Consider the following 23,370-nt stretch of genomic DNA (forward strand, 5'->3'; position numbering starts at 1 on the left):
GACGGAGGGGAGGGCCGGGCGGCGGGGGAGGGAGCGGGGAGCAGAGGCGGGCGCAGGATCCCCGGCGCCCCGCGCGCTCTCTCGCTGTCTCCGGAGACGCGCGGGCCGCCGCCGAGCGCACTAGCGGGTCACCTTGCCCACCTCGGTAAGTCCCGACCGCCCCGGCCGCGCGGGCAGCGGAGGGGTCGGCGGGAGTGGGGCGGGGGCCGCGGGCGGTCGGGCGGCGGGGAGGCGGGGAGGCGGGGAGGCGGCCCCAGCGCGGGAGGGAGTCCTGGCTCCGCCTCGGAGCGCGCAGACCGGCGGCGGCGCGGCGCCGGGGTGAGTCCGGGCGGTCCGGGCGGCGGGACCGGGGAGGCGCGGGGTCGCCAGGCGCCCAGGAGAATCGGAGCAAGCGAGGAAGATGAGGAGGAAGGGGCCGGGCGCCGGCAGTCCGGGCTGCAGCCTGGCGCCTCGCCAGCCCAGGCGCCCCGGCGGCGCCGAGGGGCCGCTGTGCAAAGTCGGAGGGAGCTGCTGAGATCGAGACCCGGGAGCGAGGTGGAGCAGGGCTTCCCGGGCGGAGGAGGCGCGCGGCAGGCACTGGCTCTACCGGTCCGGGAGACCCCTTCGAGTGACTCATAGGAGACAGACGGGGGCTGGTGAGCGGGGCCGCGGCGGAGGTGGGGACCGAGGTTCATCTGGGACCGGGAAGGGAAGCGGGCTTCGCTTCACCAAGCGGAGGGAAAAAGGAAGGCGAGGGTGAGAGCGCGCTGGGGCCCGGGACGGAGACCGGGACTCCGGGAGCCCCTCGCGGCCGCTACAGCCCGCAGCCCCGGGAACCGCCAGCCACCTCGCGGAGAGGGCAGAGAGTGGATGCCTTTGGGGGTTCAAGTTGTGGTCACGATTTTCCTTGGTGCGATTTCTGTCTCTTCGTGCGCGCTCTCGGAGGTGAGGAGCGAGGGAATTGGGTTACAGGGAAAACTGGGCACTTTTCCTAGGAAAGGGGCTTTGATGGCGATGCTTTTGCAGCGGTTCCAGTGTAGTGGGCGCTTCGACTCCTGCTTTGGGAAGGCTGCCAGTGGGGTCGCTCGGCTTTTCTGAAGGACTAGAGGAAGGGGTCCTCTGGTCGCCTTCGTTTCCTGGGGTGGTCCCCGTGCACGCAGAGCCTTAGGCGCCTGTCACCCAGACTTCAGGTGCGCACAGCCCTTCTGCGGCGTCAGATGCGCTGGCGCCCGCCAGGCTCCTGGCCGGACTCCTGTCTGCGCCTTCTCGGCCGCGTCCTGGGTTCAGGTTCGGTGCGGCAGACTCTGGCCGAGGGTTTGGCCGATTTAGGGGCCGGGAGTAAGGTGGCTCCGTGCTTTAGTTAGAACCAGTCTCAGGCGGTGGGGTGAGCCCCCGGGTCTGTGGATCTTGTTGACCCCCCTCCTACTGGCCAGTGTGTTTGGTCAGAGCCCAAAGGGAGCGGCTGCTGCGCTGCGCAGACCTGCAGCCCGTGGGGTGAGCCGCCGGTAACAAAACCGGGAGCCGGCCAACTTTTCCTTGCTGAGGAGAGATCGCTGGGCAGTCAGAGTTGGTGCAGGGATGTGGTCTTCTGAGGGGCTTTGGCTCGCTAAATGCTCCGGGCAACCAGAGTGCAAAGCCTGCCCGGCGGTGGTCTGATATCCATTCTGGCTAGGACAGGAAGTGGCTGGAGCAGGTTTGGGATGAATTATTGCATGCTGTGTGCCTGGCAGTGGGGTGGAATGTCTTTCTGAAGATCAGACCACAGGTGCTGGCCTGTGAGCCGTTTGAGGGCGAGTCCTCACCTCTCTCCCTCCCTCTCTCTCTCCAACACCCCGGGGTCCCTCTGCGCCCAGCAGAGGTTAGTCTGTCACTCATCCGCTGCCCTCTCCCACCCTGCCCCCACCTATTGCATGAAAATGGAATCGTGGTCATCGAGAAGACCTTGTCAAATACAGAAAACACTGGGGAAATCTATGTCTGAAGTTTTTTATGATAGAGAACATCAGTGGTTCACAGAGGGGCAGTGCCCCTCCTCCAACCCTGTTGCCTTCCCTCCTGTTTACGACTCTCCTGCGAGTTGGAGGCCATGTCTGAGAAAGGGTTTGGAAATCCATTCGCAGCTCCCTTCACTGCTCAACGCGGCCCCATGAATCTCCAGTCGATGACGTTTCATTTCATTTTCACGTAACCAGAGGCAGAAACAACTTCTTCGAATGATTCTATGAGAAATAGGTGATGTTAAAATAGAAACAAAGATGTCCCCATGTCCATTTTGGGCTAGAAAAGAAACCTGCTAACCTCCTGGAGGCCCAAAGAGGGGAATTGAAGGAGGAAAGAGAAAAATTCAGACGCTAAGAAAAGAGACATGTAGAACAATTCCATCTGGCTTGTGCCAGTGGCCGTGCAAGGGGTAAACAGATCCCAGTTTAAAACGGGATAAGCAAAAGAATATGTTTTCATTAAAAAACAAAAACAAACTTGAATCATTAAGCAATTTCCCCCACATTAGAAGTGCTGCACTGACTTGGCCTGAGATCCTCATTAGCTCTAATGCATATTTTCTCAGGAGTTATTACTATTGTAATAGAATAAAAAGCTATTTCTTATGTAAGTTTTCTATGGGAGACACTAGTCGGTGCTATTCTGAGGTTCATGAGAGTGGTGACGTTTCATCTCTCAATTAGAGAGCATGTGCTGGTCACCTGGCCACATCTGGAAACTGCTCGCTCGGATGGGTTCCAAATGTGGGGTCTGTGAACTGGAGAGGGTCACCTGGGGCCAGCCTCCAGAGACTGCGGGAGGGAGCCCCCACACCTGCACGCCCTTCATACTCCCTACGCCTCTGCTGGCTTTAGATAAAAGCTGCTCCTAAAAATTGCCAATAATGCGCTTGGAGGACTGGGCGGGCTTTCGGACACCTTGATAAGGTGGGCTTTTGAACAGGATCCTCAGCCAACCTGCTGTGATGTGAATAACCAGCCCCTAGGCCAGCACCTTTATGTCCTCTGCCCCTAGCAGACAAAACCAGCATGACCCCCAGCGCCTCCCATTGGCCTTTTCAGGACCCACGCACAATGGGGATCCTCACAGCCACAAGGGCTGATTGAAGCACTGCGACCTGTAGTCACAGCAACATCCTCGGACTGGGCAGGCAAAGGTGCAAAGATTGAAGGATGGGGTGTTGGTTTGTCAGCATCAGTACAGCCTTGAGCTAATGAGAAGCAGAAATGCCTGGTCCTTCAGTGGGAAGTCACATGAGGCTGTTTGGGGGGAAAAGGCACTAATTAGGGTCGACATTGGGGCCACAGCTTTGACCCAACATCACTATGCTGGAGGCCTTGTGCCAAAACGTCAAAAATAATAAAAATAAAACATGAAAGATATTCAAATATTAAATATTCCAAACATTGACCCAGTTCCTGCTTACGTCACCAGAATTGGAATAACGCAGGTAGCACCCAGTGGTTTAAACAAATGTGATTTTTCTACATTCTCTGTGCAAGATATTAGGACATTTCACATTTTTTTTCAGAGAGCTTATGTTTTAAACAGGAACAGCTGTAACTCTTTCAGGCACTGGACTACAGTTCAGGTCAGACAGCCTGAGGACTTGGGCTGGGAGGGAGGAGGAAGGGGAAGTGGGAGGGGAAGAGGAAGGAGGGAGGAGGAGGAAGGGGAAGGAGGAGGGGGAAAAAGCTGGAGGAGGTGTGGGTCTCCCCCAGGACACCTTCTGGAATTTCTGTGCTGAAACAGGCTCTGCTGCTTGTCCATTGGATGAGCTGAGCTCCCTTAACTTTCCTGAGATTCTGTTTCTTTCCCTCTGTGTTCTTCCCTGGGTCTTGAAAACAAAATATTAATGGTTGCCATCGTTTTTAAATGGGAATGACTCTGGTTTAGGAGTAACTTTGGTTAGAGTGTTTGGTTGTCTCTCTGGGTGAAGTTTGCATCCCCATGGTTCTCAGGACACAGTTTGAGCCCTGGCCTATCCTTGCTCCCTCATCCTCCAAATTCTTGTTGGCAGGAGTCAGGATAAGGTTGGGGAGGGGGCCACCGATCCACAGACATGTCCTCAAGTAGGAACTGCCTGAGCACTGTCAACATTGCCGCATGTGGGTTCAGAGGACGCACATGGAAAAGGCTCATGAAGGATACCTCTAACACAAATGCATTTAGACTCACATCAACTTAGAAAAGTTACCTTAGAAAAGTGAAGCTTGTTCTCTAGATGAAACATTTTAAAGCAGATCATCAACCAACTATAAAGCATTGCTTATCATACATGATGATTTAGTTACAAATGTTTTGGTCAAAAGTCCAAGTCATCTTCAACGATGTTATGACAGATAACCTGTTAAATTGCATGAAATGAAGTAAAATCAAATACTAAAGGAAAACAAAAACAAATAAGCCTTGGGACCCAAGAGAACTGTTAGAACTAAGACTAACACAACCAGGAAACAATATGTGTGCATAGAAAATAATAAACAGAAAAGCTGCTTCTGAAAGACCAGCCCAGGGGACAACTCTGCACATTGGCTTGCTTAAAAAGAACTTACCACCCAGTTCAATTTACATTATCCCAGAGAGGTGGGAGTTTTGCTCTTGGGGGTCAAGTCAGTGTTCAATGTAAAACATTTTGAGTTTCTAGCTCCCAAGGGCATCTTGTGTTCATCACAGTCATTTTTAAACATTGGTCCTAACAATGCTACAGTGACATTTTGGGGCTGTGACTCTGAGGGAGAAAACGTGGGTGTTAACTGATTGCAATCTGAGTCTTTCATCAAGGGCCTGCTTAGCTTAAATTCACATTTTTGAAACATATTACTTCTCAAACATTTGGCCTGATTGAGTAATCACTTTTCAAACCTGCCTTCTTATTCCTTCCTTAATCTTTTTTGTTGGGAGACATCAGTGCCCAAAACTAAACCAAAAAGCAAACAAACATTTCAGACACAATTAGAGCCACAAAGGTTTTATTCCATTGCCTCAGTTTTAAACCAAAGATACTCCTGAAAGAGAAAAATACCTTACCTCAAATATATTGAGGCTTCAGCCCTGCTCAGGAAAGCAGAGAAACAAACACATGACATAAACTTAACCTTCCTGCCCTGGTACAACATATGGTTTTTATGTGACCCTCATGATTCTGGCCTTCTCACCTTGGTGTCATGGGCTCTCAACTCTGCAATGTTTGAAATAAAAGCGTTTGCTTTTGAGGATTCCAGTGTGATTAAGTCCTAGGTCAGGGCTGGGAAGGGCTTCCCAGGTGACGCTAGTGATAAAGACGTAAGAGATACAGGTTTGATCCCTGGATTGGGAAGATCCCCTGGAAGAGGCCATGGCAACCCACTCCAGTGTTCTTGCCTGGAGAATCCCATGGGCAGAGGAGCCTGGAGGGCTACAGTCCAGGGTCTCAGAGTCAGACATGACTGAAGTGACTTAGCATACATGCATGCAGGGTTGGGAAACCCAGCGCTAAGGGCTGGGCTTAAGCTCCCTTTAGCATCAGAAGGGCCCCACAGATGTCCAAGTCATGCCACCAAAGATTGCTACCCGTTCTCTTGTTGGCAATGTCTCAGGTTGCCTTTATTTTTTTTTTTTTTCCCCAATTATTTTTATTAGTTGGAGGCTAATTACTTTACAATATTGTAGTGGTTTTTGCCATACACTGACATGAATCAGCCATGGATTTACATGTGTTCCCCATCCTGAACCCCCCTCCCACCTCCCTCCCCATCCCATCCCTCTGGGTCATCCCAGTGCACCAGCCCGGAGCACTTGTCTCATGCATCCAATCAGGTTGCCTTTAAATAAAATATTCACAGGGACTTGCCTAGTGCTCCAGTGGTTAAGATTCTGTGCTCCCAGTGTCAGGAGCACAGGTTCAATCCCTGGTTAGGAAACTAACATCCCACTTGGCAAGTGATATGGCCAAAATAAATGTTCCCCAAAAAAGAGTGGGGCAGAAATTTTTTAAAGATGTAATAGTAAAGGTAAAGTCTTTGCATTTCTGTAGCCAATCTTAGTATCTGAAATTTCAGCCCCGACCCCTTCCCTCAGGTTTCCTTTACAAGGAACATTTCAGTGCCAGTTGGGGTGAAGCTGTTGTGTCCTGCAGGTCAGCAGGAAAGGTGAGCTGAGGCGGGTCAACAGTGTGCTTTGGGTCTGAGACACCATCTGAGGCTGGCCCGTGCCCATGGCTCAGTCATTGGTAGACTCAAGAGCCAGGCATCTGCTCCAGACTGTGCCCAGTGTGTGCGCAGACAGTGGAGAAGATCCTGCATTGGGCAAGCCCACCCCTCCCAGGCCAGCCTGGAAAGGCCTTCCAAGACCCCTGGGCTACAAACAATCCCGTCCCATCTTCTCTCTCCCACTCTCTTCCTCTCCCCTCATGTCCTCCCTGCAAGCAGCTGCAAAACACAGGCTCCAAGCGGACAAATTAGCACGCTCACTGCCCACAGCTTTTCTTTTCTACACTGAACCCAGAGACACAGCACGCCTGGCTCAGGTCTCGGCACAGGGCCATACCCCCAACGCCATCACTAAGGGATTCCTGTTAAACGCCACTTTTAACTAAAGGGACGTCATCTCTTTTGTTCTAAGTCCATTCTCTGCCTTTCACCCTTGATATTCTGTCGGCTGTGGATGGAAAGTCCCACCCAACACGTGGGCACCCTCTTCCTTGCCCCCTTTGCTCAGAATGAGATCTCAGGGCTCTTGCTGGCATCAGCCCTAACATCCCCTGGACTCAGCACAACACACCTGCCCAGCGGCTCAGAACACGAGGACCACCAATGTGACCGCGTCCCAGACCCTGTCATCCCCCTTTGACCCCAGTGTTCTTGGCAGGATTGTTGATCTAAGTGTTCGGGGTATAGGGTCCTTAGCTGTGAACAGGGCCACTGACTTTATTTGAGGCCATCACAATCTGTTCTGAAGCCATGGAGGAAAATGGGCTGTGGCCGAATAATGCGCTGGACTCCAGCGGTGATTTTCCAAGTCCCTTTCTGGGAAGAACACGTACTTCAGGTTCTTGGGTGGTAGACATGAGTTCCTTCCTGGATTCTCTTTGTCTCTGCTTGTATGTAGGACAAACCCACCCCCCAGGGTGAGTGGCTCCAGTGCAGCTGTGACCGCTTGGCTGTGCCCACTGCCCACGGGTGTTTGATCCTGGTCCAAAGTAGAGAGGTTTTCATGTGTTCACATCCCCGGCCCCCACGCTCCATCCACCAGGAGAGTGGATGCTTTGGACACACCACTGTCCCCCCTTCCTGTTCCCTTCTTTGGCCCTCGACTTAGAAGCTCCTTGGTGGGTGCAGCTCGGGGGGCTCTGAACTCGTCCTGCCCGGAGCTCTGTGGACAGACAGCAAGACAGTGGCAGCCAACCTCCCAGATATGTGAGCAAAGGGCTTCCCAGTGACCTTGGTGAGGGTGGGCTCCAGAGCTATGGCCAGTCTAGAGCCACCCACACAGCACTCCAGCTGCCCCAGGCTCCTGGGCTCCTGCCTGGATGTCCAGTCGCTTTCAGACAGTCATCGCCTAGTCCAGTTTAGAAGTGCAGCCCCATCACACTGTGGACTGGAGAACGCTGCCCACTGGGAGTGCACCCCGTCCGTCTGCCATCAGTTCTTCTGTTCCATTCAGGCCTTGGAACACCATGGGGGGGTTGCTGGGGGAGGAGGGGAAGGGGGCAAACAGCTGTCTCTTCACTGGAGCTGTGGTCATCCCCTCTCTGCTGTCGGGGAGGCACCACTGATCTGTCCCCAGGACCTTCCCAGGGCACATCTCCCTCCCCCAGGCTCATGGGTCCCTGCTCCATCTGTAGAATGGGAACACCATCTGTAGAGTGATCTCCACTCTTATAGCCACCCCAGCCTCAGGATCCGTGCTCCTGGCTTGTCCAGCTGGCCCCCAGGATAAAGTGTGTGACCTCCAGGGAACATGAACCCAGCCAGACCTGTGGACGTCTCTCCATCTTCAGATTGAGGGCCTGGGAGCCTGTGGACACGTGTGGGGACTGAAGGCAGTGTGGGCCTGACATAGGGCTACTCCAGGAGGGGCTGAGCTTGAGAGGAGAGCAGCGATCGGGGTGCCCTGGGGCCTTCTGAACTGTGAACCCTGATCCACAGTGAGTCCCACAGCCCTGCCCTCCTGGCTGCAGTGGATCCAAGACGCAGGGGAGCTGGCAGCCCTTCAGTGGAAATAAGAGCTACCAGGGGAGGGAGGAGGGAGGCGGGGCCCAGGGAGGCCGAGAGCCAGCCGGAAGGGCCCCTCCTCCACTTCCGGTGGCAAAGGCTTGTTGGTGGGGGGAGCTGGAACCACCACCGCAGGGAGTCAGCCCTTGGCTTCCCTCCCCGGTTGGCAGCCCTGCTCTCTGTCTTTTCCCGGGTGGAGCTGCTGTGCCCACCTGAGCTATGGTGGACTGGTTGCACCAAGGGGGCCCCATGGCCCAGTTGCCGAGTGAAGTAAATTGAGTTCACGTGCTTGGAGGAGAAGCATCAGCGCGCGTCTGAAGCGCCAGACGGAAGCTTTCACAGCACAGCAGCTTCTTCGGGGCTTCTTCAGGGAAACCCACCCACAGAAGCTTCTCCTGTTTGTCCCATGTTGTAGCTCCCTCCCAGGCCAGGAAGAGAGGGTGACCATGGGAAGTGTGTGTATCACGCGGTTTTATCTAGATCGCCCGTCTCACACTTGGTGGGGTGAACCCCAGGGGGTTCCCGGCCCGCTCTGTGGCCCTCCAGTTGCCAGAGGTAGGGCCCAGTGCATGAACCCTTCAGGGGTCTGTTCCTTTGCTGTTTGTCTCAAGGTCACGTTTGACCACCCCCACACTCAGGTTTCTTGGTGCTGCACTTAGTTTAAAGCGCAGGACAATTGCCCGTCCTGTGTCATCTTGGACTGACAGACACAGACAATTCCATTTTGTGATAAAAGCCAAGTGGGACAAACATCACTGGGTCATCTGTCCTTCTGTGCTGGGTGGTGGTTTCCTGGGAGGAAAGTGTCCATGCAGGTGAGCAAACAGTGACCAGGGGTGAGGGGAAGGCCAGCTGTGGACTGGTCAGGGGGTGCGTGCCCACAGACACCCAGGAGAACGGGTGTGTCCAGTACAACACACGACAGTCAGAGGGGAAACTGCGTCCTCTATTGCTGCAGGCTCCAGATGGTGCGGAGAATGTCTAAAGACATGAAACAGGGCGGGAGGTCACCTGGCGAGACCTGCTTTCTGCTCTGGCACAAGGCTTTTCCCAGAAGTTAGAAATGTCCTTAGACACCGCCCAGAAAAGCTGGTCTTCCTAGAATTTGTATTCAGAGCTTCAGATGTTTCAACAATGCATTTCAGTGAGATGGGACTCTGCTTGTTGCTTCCCTTTCTCCTTAAGACCAAGTTGGTCCCTTTCTCGGAGAATGAAACCAAGATGAGCTCAGTTGTTTCCCCGGGGGCACAGGTCAGAGGGCCATCGACTCTGCTGGAGTTCAGCTCAGCCTTAGAGGACATCTTGGGAACACAGTCCTGATCTACACCTCTCTTTCCTCTGAATTCTTCTTCCCCACCTTGACCTCCTTAAATTCCCCAGCCAGGTCCTCTGGGCCAGGACAGGTGAGCCTGGCAGGAGCCCACTGTTTGTACCCTCCTCATACTCGGAGCAGCTGAACTGTCCTGGAAACATCACACATCTTAATTTCAAACTATACTACAAAGCTATAGTAATCAAAGCAGTATTTATTGACATAAAAACAGACACATAGATTGATGGGACAGAAGAGAGAGCCCAGAAATAAGCACATGTGTATATATATGATCAATCAATGTATGACAGAGGAGACAAGAAAATGCAACGGGGAAAAGACAGTCTTTTCAGTAAATGGTGTTGGGAAACTAAATAGTCACATGCAAAAAATGAAACTGGACCACTATTTTACACCACACACAAAAAGTAACTCAGGATGGGTTGAAGATTTGAATGTAAAACCTGAAACCAAAGAACTCCTACAAGAAAATGTAGGTGCTAAGCTCCATGACATCATTCTTAGTGATGGTTTTTTTGGATTTAACACTAAAAGCAAAGGCAACAAAAGCAAAAATAAGCAAGTGGGACTCCACCAAAGTTAAAAACTTCTGCACAGCAAAGCAAACCATTCATTGACAATGAAAAGGCAACCGACCTACTGATTGGGGAAAATATTTGCGAATTATGTATCGATAATAGGTCCGTATCCAAAATAGATAAATACTCTACAATTCAATAGCAAATAATAATAATGACCTTATTAAAAATGGGCAGAGAATCTCAGTAAAGATTTTTCCAAAGAAGACCTATAAATGGGCAAGTACCTGAAAAGGTGCTCTACTCACCAGTCATCAAAGAAATGCAAAAGCTAATAGAGATTTGCCAAGATAATGCACTGGTCATAGCAAACACCCTTTTCCAACAACACAAAAGAAGACTTTACACATGGACATCACCAGATGGTGAATACTGAGATCAGATTGATTATATTCTTTGCAGCCAAAGATGGAGAAGCACTATACAGTCAGCAAAAACAAGACTGGGAGCTGACTGTGACTCAGATCATGAACTCTTTATTGCCAAATTCAGACTTAAATTGAAGAAAGTAGGGAAAACCACTAGATCCTTCAGGTATGACCTAAATCAAATCCCTTACAATTATACAGTGGAAGTGACAAATTGATTCAAGGGATTAGATCTGATACACAGAGTGCCTGAAGAACTATGGACGGAGGTTCATGACATTGTACAGGAGGCAGTGATCAAAACTATCCCCAAGAAAAAGAAATGCAAAAAAGCAAAATGGTTGTCTGAGGAGGCCTTACAAATAGCTGTGAAAAGAAGAGAAGTGAAAAGCAAAGGAGAAAAGGAAAGATATACCCATTTGAATGCAGAGTTCCAAAGAATAGCAAGGAGAGATGAGAAAGCCTTCCTCAGTGATCAGTGCAAAGAAATAGAGGAAAACAATAGAATGGGAAAGACTAGAGATCTCTTCAAGAAAATTAGAGATACCAAGTAAACATTTCATGCAAAGATGGGCTCAATAAGGGACAGAAATGGTATGGACCTAACAGAAGCAGAAGACATTAAAAAGAGGTGGCAAGAATACATAGAACTATACAAAAAGGATCTTCACAACCCAGATAATCACTATGGTGTGATCACTCACCTAGAGCCAGATGTCCTGGAATGCGAAGTCAAGTGGGCCTTAGGAAACGTCATTACAAACAGAGCTAGTGGAGGTGGTGGAATTCCATTTGAAGTATTTCAAATGCTAAAAGATGATGCTGTGAAAGTGTTGCACTCAGTATGCCAGCAAATTTGGAAAACTCAGCAGTGGCCACAGGACTGGAAAAGGTCAGTTTTCATTCCAATCCCAAAGAAAGGCAATGCCAAAGAATGCTCAAACTGCTGCACAATTGTACTCATCTCACATGCTAGTAAAGTAATGCTCAAAATTCTCCAAGCCAGGCTTCAAGAGTACATGAACCGTTACCTTCCAGATGTTCAAGCTGGATTTAGAAAAGGCAGAGGAACCAGAGATCAAATTGCCAACATCCATTGGATCATTGAAAAAGCAAGAAGGTTCCAGAAAACCTTTTTTGCTTTATTAACTATGCAAAAGCCTTTGACTGTGTGAAATATGACAAACTGTGGAAAATTCTTCAAGAGATGGGAATACCAGACCACGTGACCTGCCTCTCGAGAAATCTGTATGCAGGTCAGGAAGCAACAGCTAGAACTGGACATGGAACAACAGACTGGTTCCAAATAGGAAAAGGAGTATGTCAAGGCTGTATCTTTTCACCCTGCTTACTTATATGCAGAATACATCATGAGAAATGCTGGGCTGGAGGAAGCACAAGCTGGAATCAAGATTGCCAGGAGAAATATCAATAACCTCAGATGACATCACCCTTATGGCAGAAAGTGAAGAACTAAAGAGCCTCTTGATGAAAGTGAAAGAGGAGAGTGGAAAAAGTTGACTTAAAGCTCAACACTCAGAAAACTAAGTTCATGGCATCCAGTCCCATCACTTCATGGCAAATAGATGGTGAAACAGTGGAAACAATGGCTGACTTTATTTTGGGGGGCTCCAAAATCACAGCAGGTGGTGACTGAGGCCATGAAATTAAAAGATGCTTGCTCCTTGGAAGGAAAATTATGACCAACCTAGGTAGCATATTAAAAAGCAGAGACATTACTTTGCCAACAAAGGTCCGTCTAGTCAAGGCTATGGTTTTTCCACTAGTCATGTATGGATGTGAGAGTTGGACTATAAAGAAAGCTGAGTGCCGAAGAATTGATGCTTTTGAACTGTGGTATTGGAGAAGACTCTTGAGGGTCCCTTGGATTGCAAGGAGATCCAACCAGTCCATCCTAAAGGAAATCAGTCCTTAATATTCATTAGAAGGACTGATGCTGAAGCTGAAATTCCAATACTTTGGCCACCTGATGTGAAGAACTGACTCATTTGAAAAGACCCTGATGCTGGGAAAGTTTGAAGACAGGAGGAGAAGGCGATGACAGAGGATGAGATGGTTGAATGGCATCACCGACCCTATGGACATGAGTTTGAGTAAGCTCTGGGAGTTGGTGATGGAGAGAGAGGCCTGGCTTGCTGCAGTCCATGGGGTCGCAAAGAGTCAGACACGACTGAGTGACTGAACTGACTGACTGATGAAGCATCACCTCACACCTATCAGAATGGCTCTTATCAAAAAGACGGCAAATCAGTTGTTGAAGATGTGGAGAAAAGGGAACTAGTGCACTGATGGTGGAAATGTAAATTGGTACAGTTGCTATGGAAAACAGAATGGAGATTCCTAAAAACATAAAAATAGAACTACCATACAATCCAGCAATTTCACTTCTGGGTTTATCCAAAGAAAATGAACACAGTAGCTCAAAAAGATATATGCACCTCTGTATTCATTACAGCATTATCTACCATAGACAAGATATGGAAGCAATTGACAGATGGATAAAGAAGATGTGATATATGTATAGCTATAGACACATATATAGCTATAAATATATACACACATATATACAATGAAATATTACTTAGCTATAAAAAGAAGGAAATCCTGCAGCAACTTGGATGGAACTTGAGGGCACTGTACTAAGTGAAATAAGACAGAGAAAGATAAATACCACAGGATCTCACTTGTATGTGGAATCTGAACAAAAACAAAAACAAAAATGAACAAACTCCAAACTCATAGATACAGTACAGACTGGTGGTTGCCACAGGCAGGCAGTGGTGGAGGGGTGGAGAAAATGGGTGAAGGGGGTCAAAAGTTACAAATTCCAGTTATAAGAATAATGTTATGGGATGTAATGTGCAGCATGGTGACTGTGGTTAACAGTACTGCATTATATATTTGCAACTTTCTAAGAGAGTAGATCTTAAAAGTTCTCATCACAAGAGAAACGTGGCAACTGTGCCTGTGATGGATGTCAGTTAGACCTATTGCGATCATTTCACAATATACGCAAATGTTGATCATATGCTGCTCACTTGAAAGTGACATAATGTTATATGTCAATTATGCTTCACTAAAACAAAGACACAACTGTGGCAAGGGTTGCTTGGCTGCTTCTTGTGCTCAGGAGAACCCATCTCTGGGCACGAGTGGGGGTGGGTACCAGAAGACCCAGAAGCCCAGGGGGTGCGGGTGAGGCCACCTGACTCTACCGCTGCCTTCACAGCTGTAAAATGAAGAAGATGCTTCCCCACTTCCTTCTCGGAATTACTGTGAAAATGCAAATAAAGGATGAAGTGGAGAGAGAACTTAGGTAGGGAACTGGGGAGGTTTGGAACTGAGGAGGTTCAATCCTAAAAAAAAAAAAAAAATTTTTTTTGAGTAGTTCTAGAGATCTGTTTGACAACAATGAGAATACCCTTAGCACTACTGGACCGTACACTTGAAAGTAGTCCAGATGGTAAATTTTATGTTGTATATTTTTACCACAATTAAAAAAAGACCTATATTAATTGGAGCTCTAAGGTTCTAATTACTAGCAAATAATTGATGTGGACTCTTTTGATATAGCCTCAGGAGTAACTCCTGCCACATCTCATCAATTATGTGTGAGTCACAAGTCACATTGTTTCTCAAAAGTATCTTCTAGAATGTGATGCTATCTTAGGCCCATAGTCAGAAACTGGGGCAAAGATTAATAGCACCGATTTTGCACATTATGTGGGTGCATTCGTTATTATGTGATTGAATTCTTGGTCTTGGGAATTTTGTTCAATTCCATCATTCTCCAGAGATAAAAGGGAACAGGTGAGAAAAACAGAAGTTTCATGTCCTTACAGGCCTAACAACTTCTCCAAATTTATGCAGAAATCAGTGGCAACGCTTATTTGGATCCAACCTTTTGCCTTTACATGTCTTATTTTCTCCTTTTCCTTATTTGTGTGCAAAATAAAAAGACCTATTTAAAGAATTGTGTGAGTTCATAGGTTAGAAATGAAGCAGCAACAATAACAGAGAACCAGGGGCATGAACTGAACTATAGGAGCTGAACTATAGGGAGCTGAACTATAGGGGTTATTTTTCTGATGTGATATAAGCAAGGTGGGAGGTTGTGACTTGGCAACTCGGTGGGGTAAGGGCTATGTCTTTCCCACTTCTTGGTTCCCAGGTGGCTGCTTCAGCTCCAGACATCACGTCTGAGATCAAGGCAAGAGGTGGGAGAGGTGGACACAGCCCCTCCAAAGGACATTTGCCCACAGCTGTCTTGGGCCTGAAGCCGTGTGTGTGACCTCTCTCGGTTATAAGAAAGCCTGGGGTAAGGAGGAGGGTTTAACTTTTCCAGCCTCCAGGTGAAGGTGGGCAAAGGTGATATCCTGTGGTGGGTTCTCCACCCAGCCAGTGACTGTCATCCACCTGTCAACAAGAAGAGTGCCAAGGGGTATTATGGGATGCAGTGGGATGGGAAGACCAGACCGTGTGTACACTAAGTCCCCTACACGTGAACAAGCTCCATTCCAAGAGTGCATTTGTAAGTCCAATTTCTTCATAAGTTCAACAAACATAGCTTAAGTACCCAACTAACACAATCAGCTGTGCAGTCCTGTACTGTAATAGTTTATGGTGCTTTTCACACAAATAATACATAAAAAAACATTAAATCATGTTAAATCCTATAGTACGGTACCTTGAAAAGTACATCGTGCTTTCATGCTTGCTTTCAGACATCCTGGACTTGAAATAAAGATATTGGATTACTGTACTTAACATACAGTAAAACACACAAAAGCCCAACCACCTCTAAGAGGATGCACGCACGTGACAATGTACAGCAGACAACGTGAAGTAACGTACGTGATTGGACGTACAAATGCACCTTTGCTTCCTTGAAAGGGAGCAGTCTGAAGGTTCATATGTAGGAGACTTACTGTATGTGTGAACACAAGGGACCACAGTGGTTTGCTGGTGACAGATTGCGTGTAGTGTGCAGAGGAGGGATGGCAGGCAGGTGGAGACAAGGGAGATGACAAACCCTGGGCTTGAGCCCAGCAGACAGGACCGAGGCTGAGCAGAGCTGGCTCAGCTCAGTGACCACACGCATCTCCTGGGGGCTGGTAAATGCAGGCTCTGGGGCAGCAGATCGGGGCACGGGACACTGCGTCCCCACCAGGCACCGAGCTGATGCCGTTGCCTCCCTCTGAGTGGCCCTGGTCCAGGTGGTTCTGAGAGTTGGTGGCACAGTGGATTCACCAGGGGATGCTGAAAACTGTTTTATCCACTAATAATGGACAGAATACAAATTGAGTTCAATAATGTTAAAGGAGCAGCTAAGTCAGCTTTTCTTACCGGAAACACCTGTTAAAGCCACACTCACCAAACTCTAATGCACACGAAACCCTCAGGGATTTGCAGACAGCCGAGCCGGGCTCAGCAAGTCTGGGTCAGAGCTGGAGATCTGTGTTTCTAGCAAGTGCCCTCTGCTGCTGCTGCTGCTGGTCCCAGGTCACAGTTTGGGCAGGCAGGTGATGAAGGGCTGAGGGGGTGGGAGAAGGTGGGGGCACAGAAGAGGCGGACCGTATCCCCTGTGCCTGGTGTGAGCTGAGGAAGGGTCCCAGCTGCGTAGCAGGAGAGGCCAGCGTGCTGATGACCCTTACATGTGGGCTTATTCACCATATGTAAACTTACATGGGGCTTCCCCGGTGGCTCCGTGGTAAAGAATCTGCCTGCCAAGCTAGGAGACGTGGGTTCGATCCTTGGGTCAAAGAAGGAAATGACAACCCACTCTAGTAGTCTTGCCTGGAGAATCCCATGGACAGCGGAGCCTGGTGGGCTACAGTCCATGGGGTCGCAAAAGAATCAGACAAAACTGAACAACTCAACAACAACAAACTTGCACAGCCTGGATTTAGGGTTAAGAAGTAACATATATTTAAATTTTATCTTATGTAATATTTTTTTAAAACCAAATGCTAGAATTGGCAATTGCTGTGCCTCTGGGTTGACCAGAAAGAGTATTGCAGGTCGCATGGCTATGGCCCAAGCCCAGGGGGACTGTCCATACCATCCTACAGTCTCTAACGTCTGTGCTCTGCTCTCTCCATTACCAAACCAGAGACCCGTGCTGTTAGTGCTAAGAACGTGACAGAATATCTCACAAAGGCTCCAGAGCACTCCTTGGCCAGCAGTGGGGCTAAATAAACAGAGGACTGCAAATGTGTAGACACCCACAGTGTGTATGTGTTCACGTGTGCATAATGCACATGAGTGAATCATGCATGTCTCCTTCCTTCCATAATATCTTGACCCGTGGGAGGCACAGTAGCTTGTTTGCAGACATGCGTTACAGCAGGGGTCCCCACCCCCAGTCCTCAGCCTGTTAGGAACTGGGCTGCCCAGCAGAAGGTGAGGGGCTGGCAAGCAAGCAAAGCTTCCCCTATGCCTCCCCATCCCACGCCCCCCACGTTGCTCCCCATTGCCTGCTTTGCTGCCTGAACCATTCCCCCTTCCCGTATTATAGAAAAACTGTCTTCCACAAAACAGATCCCTGGAGCCAAAATGTTGGAGACCACTGGGCTACCAATTCCTCTCCTCTCCCCACGCCCCTCCTTTGCACAGTGACACCTGTCCCTCCCATTGAGAGGAGGAGTCTCTTTCTCCACTCTAGGGTGGGGCCTGGCAGCCTGCCTGAATTTGACCCACACTGTCATGTGGGAGAATGATGTACCAGTTCTGAGAAGCCCTGGCTTCTTCTGCACTCACCCTTCTGGACCTTGCCTGACTGGTGAAGGAGCCCTGGCCAGCTCGAGGTCCAGCCCACGGCCACCAGGAGCCACCAGTTGCCTATGGCTTATTCATGTTGATGTTTGGCAACAAAATTCTGTAAAGCAACTATCCTTCAATTGAAAGAAAAAGTAATGTTTGGACTTACCAAACAAGGTCTTGTGAACTTCTAGCATGGCCTTTTGTTTCGTGCTGCCATCCTTAATTCATTCTTCCATATCATTAAACAGACTAGTCAAGTTTTTGCCAAAAACATCTTGAGCTTCTGCATTATGCTGATCAACTGCCTTCTTACAATCCAGTTTAGAATGGAGACCAAATAAACCTTTTGTAGTTTCTTCAACTGTTTTAAGCCACTATATATGATTTTTAAAAGTGTGGATAAGATGGATATGACCAAAGCAATCTAATGAAAATATCTGTGCTTCATTAAAGACTTCTGCAAAGAACTAGTAAATTTTATCTATAGTATCAGAAGAAATCCAGTCCCAGTGGAGTCCCCGCGATCACAGCCTCTTGAGTGACCCCAGGAGAGACCAACCAAAAACCAAGGAGACCGGCTTAGCCCACCTGGTCACCCAGAGGACTGTGAGCAAATAGAACATCTGCAAATAGAACAGTTAGCATTTTAACCTGCTAACTTTTGGGGTGTTCGTTACACAGCGAATAATGACTGACACCTGTGGCTAGAAAAACATGGGCTGGAAATATATCTGCATAAAAATATGTGTTTGAACTGCATTCAATACTGCAGCCCTGTTTTTTGTTTTTTTAAATTTTGGCCATGTTGCACAACTTGCAGGATCCTGGTTCCCCAACCAGGAATTGAACCCAGGCCATGGCAGTGAAAAGGCTGAGTCCTAACACTGGACTACCAGGAAACTCCCAATACTGCAGCCCTTGAGCGAATGTCAGGTGGGAGTTTAGCATGCCACTCGCTACCCTGCAGAAAGGAAAGGTGGGAAGTGACACGGCCGGCACCCCTGCAGAGGACCTGCCCCAACGTGAGCTGCTGCCTCCTCAGGGCGCTGGACCTAGCATCCCGGGCAGACATCACTCCTTCTTCACCCACACAAAGTGCTCAAAACTGCCATGTGGACTGACCTCCCTGTCAGTGACCTAATTGTGGCTCCACTGCCCCAGGGTGGCTTGAGAACAGGTAGACCAGATGGATGAGCACTAGAGCAAGGTAGTGATAATCATCCAGGCTCCAGACTGTCCCCTGGGCTCCAGAACCAGCTGAGGAGTGAACAAGCGTCCTCTGTGCTGTAACCCGAGGACGTGGGTGTAGGGAGCCCACCCCGTGGGTACACTGGCTCTGCCTAGAGAGCGGCATCCCCCCGGGTCAGCCTTCGATGAGGGCTCTGCATCCTGGGCCCATATGCCTTACCAATGAGCTGAGATGTTCTGCAGAACAAGAGTTGAATATGGAGACACCCTCTCTGCCGGGATCCTCAGCTAGAAGCACGGCTCCGGGTTGGCCAGGACTGTGCCAGGGCTCTGCTGGCTCTGGGACAAAAGGGGGTGATATGTAAAAAGTCTCCTGTGTTGACATTGTTTCTCCAGCAGTGACTCAGCCCTGTCCATGGTCTTGGCAAGTCTGAGCTGCCTGTGGAGGCCGAGATTCCTGCTGGTGCCCTGACCTAGAACTGGATGTCCAGCTCCTCCTAGAAGACAATAGGGTTGGCAGACAAAGGTCACATTCCTTCCCTGTTCCTTTATACACACACAGACTTGCATATGCACACACTGACCTATTCATACATGTGTAGACACACACATAACGTACCAACATAAACATGGGTACATTCACTTGCAGAAACACACACACTCACACCCTGAACAGTAAACTCCACCATGTAAACATCACTGCTGGACAGAGCTGCTTGGGCAGGGGGCGAGCCAGAGGACAGTTCTGGGGACACAGAGATGCCTCACGGGGCTACTCAATTCCTCATCAGGCAGCACTCTCTCCAGGGCACCAGAGCCCCTGGCTCGTCCGGCTGGCAGATCTGAACGTGGCCCCCAGGGGTGGATGCCTGCAAACAACAGCAGAGGGGTGGTGGGAGAGAGGGGGCAGTGGGAGCCTGAGAGCACATGTCAGGCAAGGATGTGGGCGGATCTGGGGCCCAGGTTTTTAGGTAAACGGATTCTCTCCGTTCTCCCCTCCATGATGAGCAGTGGCAGGTAGAGTCTGCAAGGGGGTCTCTTCTGTTGTGCTTGCACCTCCTGGTGGCTGGTCTGTGTTCACATGGGTTTGGGTTTGGGGCGGAGGGAAGAGTACAGTTCCCAGAGGAGTTTATGTAAGGCTTGTCTTTGCAGCTTCTTGATTTTTATAGAGAGTTATTGCACCTAAAATAGCAGTCATGCTTTGCCTGTGAGCTCTTGGGATGGGGCTTGCTTGGGGTGTTTGGAAACTGGAGAGAGGCTGAGCTGGAGGGGTGGTGATCAGGAGGCGGGGGTGCGCAGGGACTGTGCTGGGGGCTCTGCAGTCCGTTTGCCCGGGGCTGAGCCCTGGCTTATCCCATGCCCTTTGCAAAGGTATTCAACCTCTCTGTGCCTCGGTCTTCCTATGCATGAAGAGGAGGCTCCAGTTGCCCCGGCTAGGGTTGTTACGTGAGCTGAGATGAGGCAACGCTCAGCGATGTCAGCTGAAGTCAGGGCCAGTTCGAGGGGGCATGCACTGCCTCGTATGGGGCCTTGACCAAGGGTGGGCTTTGCATGGGGGGCAGGCCATGCTGGGAACCTGGGCATCCAGGGCCCAGGTGGGCACAGAGGAAGGCGTGGCAGATGCCAAGTCAGCAGCCACTCTGGACACTCTGTAAACTTGAACCGTCCATGTGGGGCCAAGCCAGGGAGGAGGTGAATCTCAAGGGATCCTGACAACCTCCCAGGCCTGGTAGGGGGTACCCAGTCTGGATGGCCCTACACTTCCTCAGAGCCTGATTGCCATGCAGGTGAGGGTGGCTGTTGAGAGCAAGTGCCAGGAAAGGGTTTCCCAGGTGGCTCTAGTGGTAAAAAATCCTCCTGTCAATACAGGAGACAGACCTGGGTTCGATCCCTGGGTCGGGAAGATCCCCTGGAGAAGGGCACAGCAACCCACTCCAGCATTCTCGCCTGGAGAATCCCATGGACAGAGGAGCCTGGCAGGCTATAGTCCATAGGATCACAAAAAGTCAGACAGGACTGAAGCAACTTAGCAAACACACACGCCAGGAGAGGGCAGGTGAAGTCCTGTGTAACACGAGGCTATGGAAGCATAGTCCTCACAAAAGTTAGGGAAACCCCGACTAGTTTGTAAATATCATTCTCTTTCTAGTTGCTGTGAAATTGGTTTTGTTGGAAGAATTAATTACACCAGCAAACCTGACCACACAATCTTCCCTTGCTCAGAGAGTCTGTACATTCATAATTATCTGTAAACCTTGTTAAAGGTTAAATGAACTCACTTCCTAGGTCGAGTTCCCCTTGGGGCAAGAAGCCCACATGTGTACACACTTCTTGAAGATTGCTTCCTGATTTTAGTGTATTTATTTTAGCTGTATTTTCCTTCACCTCCAAACTATCCTTGAAGTGAAATGAAAGTCGCTCGGTTGTGTCCGACTCTTTGCAACTCCATGGGCTGTACAGTCCATGGAATTCTCCAGGCCAGAATTCTGGAGTGGGTAGCCGTTCCTTCTCCAGGGGATCTTCCTCCAGGGGATCTTCCCAACCCAGGGATCGAACCCAGGTCTCCTGCATTGCAGGCTGATTCTTTACCAGCTGAGCCACATCTCCTGTATTAATATAAGTTCTGGAGGTGTTCAGATGGCCTTTCTCTAGAGTCTCCATGTGGAGCTGTGATTGGTCTGACTTCCTCAGGTCCTCAGACCAAGGACCCAGAGCTGGTGCTATTTCCTGGTTGCTGCTGAGTCTGGGATCGTGGACAGGGTGAAGCCAGAGCCTGGTAGCAGAGGCGAATTGCCCACTCACAACCAGACCAGGTCAGAGCAGGCTGAATGTGACCAGTGCCCTCCTTCAGGCCCAGCAGTGGCTGGTCTGGTGGTGAATCATGAAGAAGCAGATTCAAGCAAATTCTCGGGTGTGAGTGATCATGGACATGAAGCAGGCACCTGGAGCAGTGTGGGCTGGAAGCTTCCAAAAAGGCCCCTTCTCCATCCTGTGGACCACTGAGTGTTTTTATGAGCCAGGCTCTGGTGTGAGCGACCAGAAAGTGAGGCTGGTGTCAATTACTGGGACATGCATTCCTGGGTGGCGTGGGGATGGGTAGGCAGTGTAGACTGTGGAAGAAGTCTGCAGGTTCACATGACAGGTAGACAGGCCACTATTGTTTAGTCTCAAAGTCATGTCTGACCCTTTGCGACCCCATGTACTACAGCACGCTGGGCTTCCCCGTCCTTCACTATCTCCCAGAGTTTGCTCAATCTCATGTCCATTGAGTCAGTGATGCCATCCAACCATCTCGTCCTCTGTTGCCCTCTTCTCCTCCTGTCCTCAATCTTTGCCAGCATCAGGGTCTTTTCCAGTGAGTCAGCTCTTCACATCATGTGGCCAAAGTATTAGAGCTTCAGCTTCAGGATCAGTTTTTCCAATGAGTATTCAAGGTTGATTGCCTTTAGGATAGACTGTTTTGATCTCCTTGCAGTCCAAGAGACTCTCAAGAGTCTTCTCCAGCACCACAAACAGTCCATTGGAATGGTATCTATGTGGTGGCCATGGATGGTATCTATAAGAAAATGACTCTGGAGCTGAGACCCTAAGGACAAGAAGGATCTGGCCAAGACCAGACGTGTGTTGAGGGTGTGGGCACAGCAGCTGAGACCGAGCAGACCTCACAGAGCTAGCCTCACTGATGGAGAGGTGGGATCACGTGGCATCTCCAGGCGGAGGGGCCGGAGCCAGGCTGTGTTCTGAGTCCATCAAGACCCTCAGGGGTGGTTGGAGCAGAAGAGAGAGTCTCTGGTTCCTGAGTGGTCCAACTCTGACCATGAAGGAGAAGCCAGGTGGGTGGGGCAGGGCCAAGGATGCCCTGTTGGGATTGGACTGCCAGTGTCACAGCAGGAAGAAGCAAGTGGAGGATGGCTCAGGTCTGGGACCACGTGGCTGAGACTTGGATGCCCTCGAGGCAAGGCTCCTATCCTGTTTGCTCACTGCCCAGTGTCCAGGGCCCAAAATTCATCTGAATCCCAGAGGGCGTTCTGTGCTGTGCGGAGGTGGGGGAGGAATGCGGGGAGAGTGGACTGATCCCATGAAGTACCAGGGGGTGTACCCAGCTGGCTGCCAGCTCAGAGGGAACATGGTGCCTACCAGCGTGGACACCCACCAGCACCACCAGGCTCAGTGGAGAGTACTGAGCCTGAGGATTGGCTGAGCCTACCCAGGGGAGAGGGAAGAAAGGAAAGATGAAGGAAGGAGCTAAAGTTCACCTGGCTTGTAGAGTCTGAATCCTGGAGACCCAGGATCAGCTCAGGAAACAGAAATCAGGAGCCTCAGACTCCTCAGGCTCGGCCCTTCGAGATCTAAGGCCACAGGGGCCCAGGCTGGGGGCTCAATCACCCCCTTCATTTACTGAGTGTGGGGCCAGGGAGGCTGGAGGGGAACAGAGGCTTCTCCAAGAAGGTGAGGGAATTGTGCGTGTGAGTGTGGTTTGTGATGGTGCATCAGAGATCACTCTATGGGGTTGGGGTGTGAGGTGATCAGACGGTGAGAGACGTCAGGTCCCTGGGCTGGAGTTCAGCGCTAGGGGCGATGGTGGAGGCTTGATGCTCTAGAGGAAGAATGCGGAGAGGGGAGGGAACCCCTTGAGAAGCCAGGGAGCTGGGTGAACCCTGAAACCACAGAACAGTGATGTAAGGGGTGGTTGGTGGAAGGTGATGTAGCCCACTTGTGAATGGTTCCTGCAGGTGGGATGAGGGAGTGGGCAGGGCAGGGGCTGCCAGGACCGGCCATGGGGAGGACCCGGGGCTCCTGTCTGGTCACCGTTCCCTCTGCTGTGCAGAAGCCCGGAGTGATTGCCCAGCGGAGCGCCTGCATGCAGGGGAGGGGACCCTGATGAGGCACCTCAGGGTTCTGGCTCTCAGGACGCCCCTGGGGCGGGAGGCACTTAGGAGCCCTCC

General features: G+C 50.3%; 1 protein-coding gene across 1 annotated transcript in view; it reads left to right on the forward strand.

Annotated features, from left to right (window-relative positions):
* The first annotated feature begins 521 nt into the window (after positions 1 to 521).
* SYNDIG1 (synapse differentiation inducing 1) overlaps positions 522 to 23,370 on the forward strand; it is a 104,682-nt gene continuing 81,833 nt past the window's right edge. The window contains exon 1 of the mRNA XM_061126499.1: positions 522 to 635. The gene's annotated coding sequence lies outside the window, so the exon portion shown is untranslated. The remainder of the gene's footprint in view (positions 636 to 23,370) is intronic.

Source organism: Dama dama, chromosome 23, assembly GCF_033118175.1.
Source record: "Dama dama isolate Ldn47 chromosome 23, ASM3311817v1, whole genome shotgun sequence".
NCBI classification, from domain to species: Eukaryota; Metazoa; Chordata; class Mammalia; order Artiodactyla; family Cervidae; genus Dama; species Dama dama.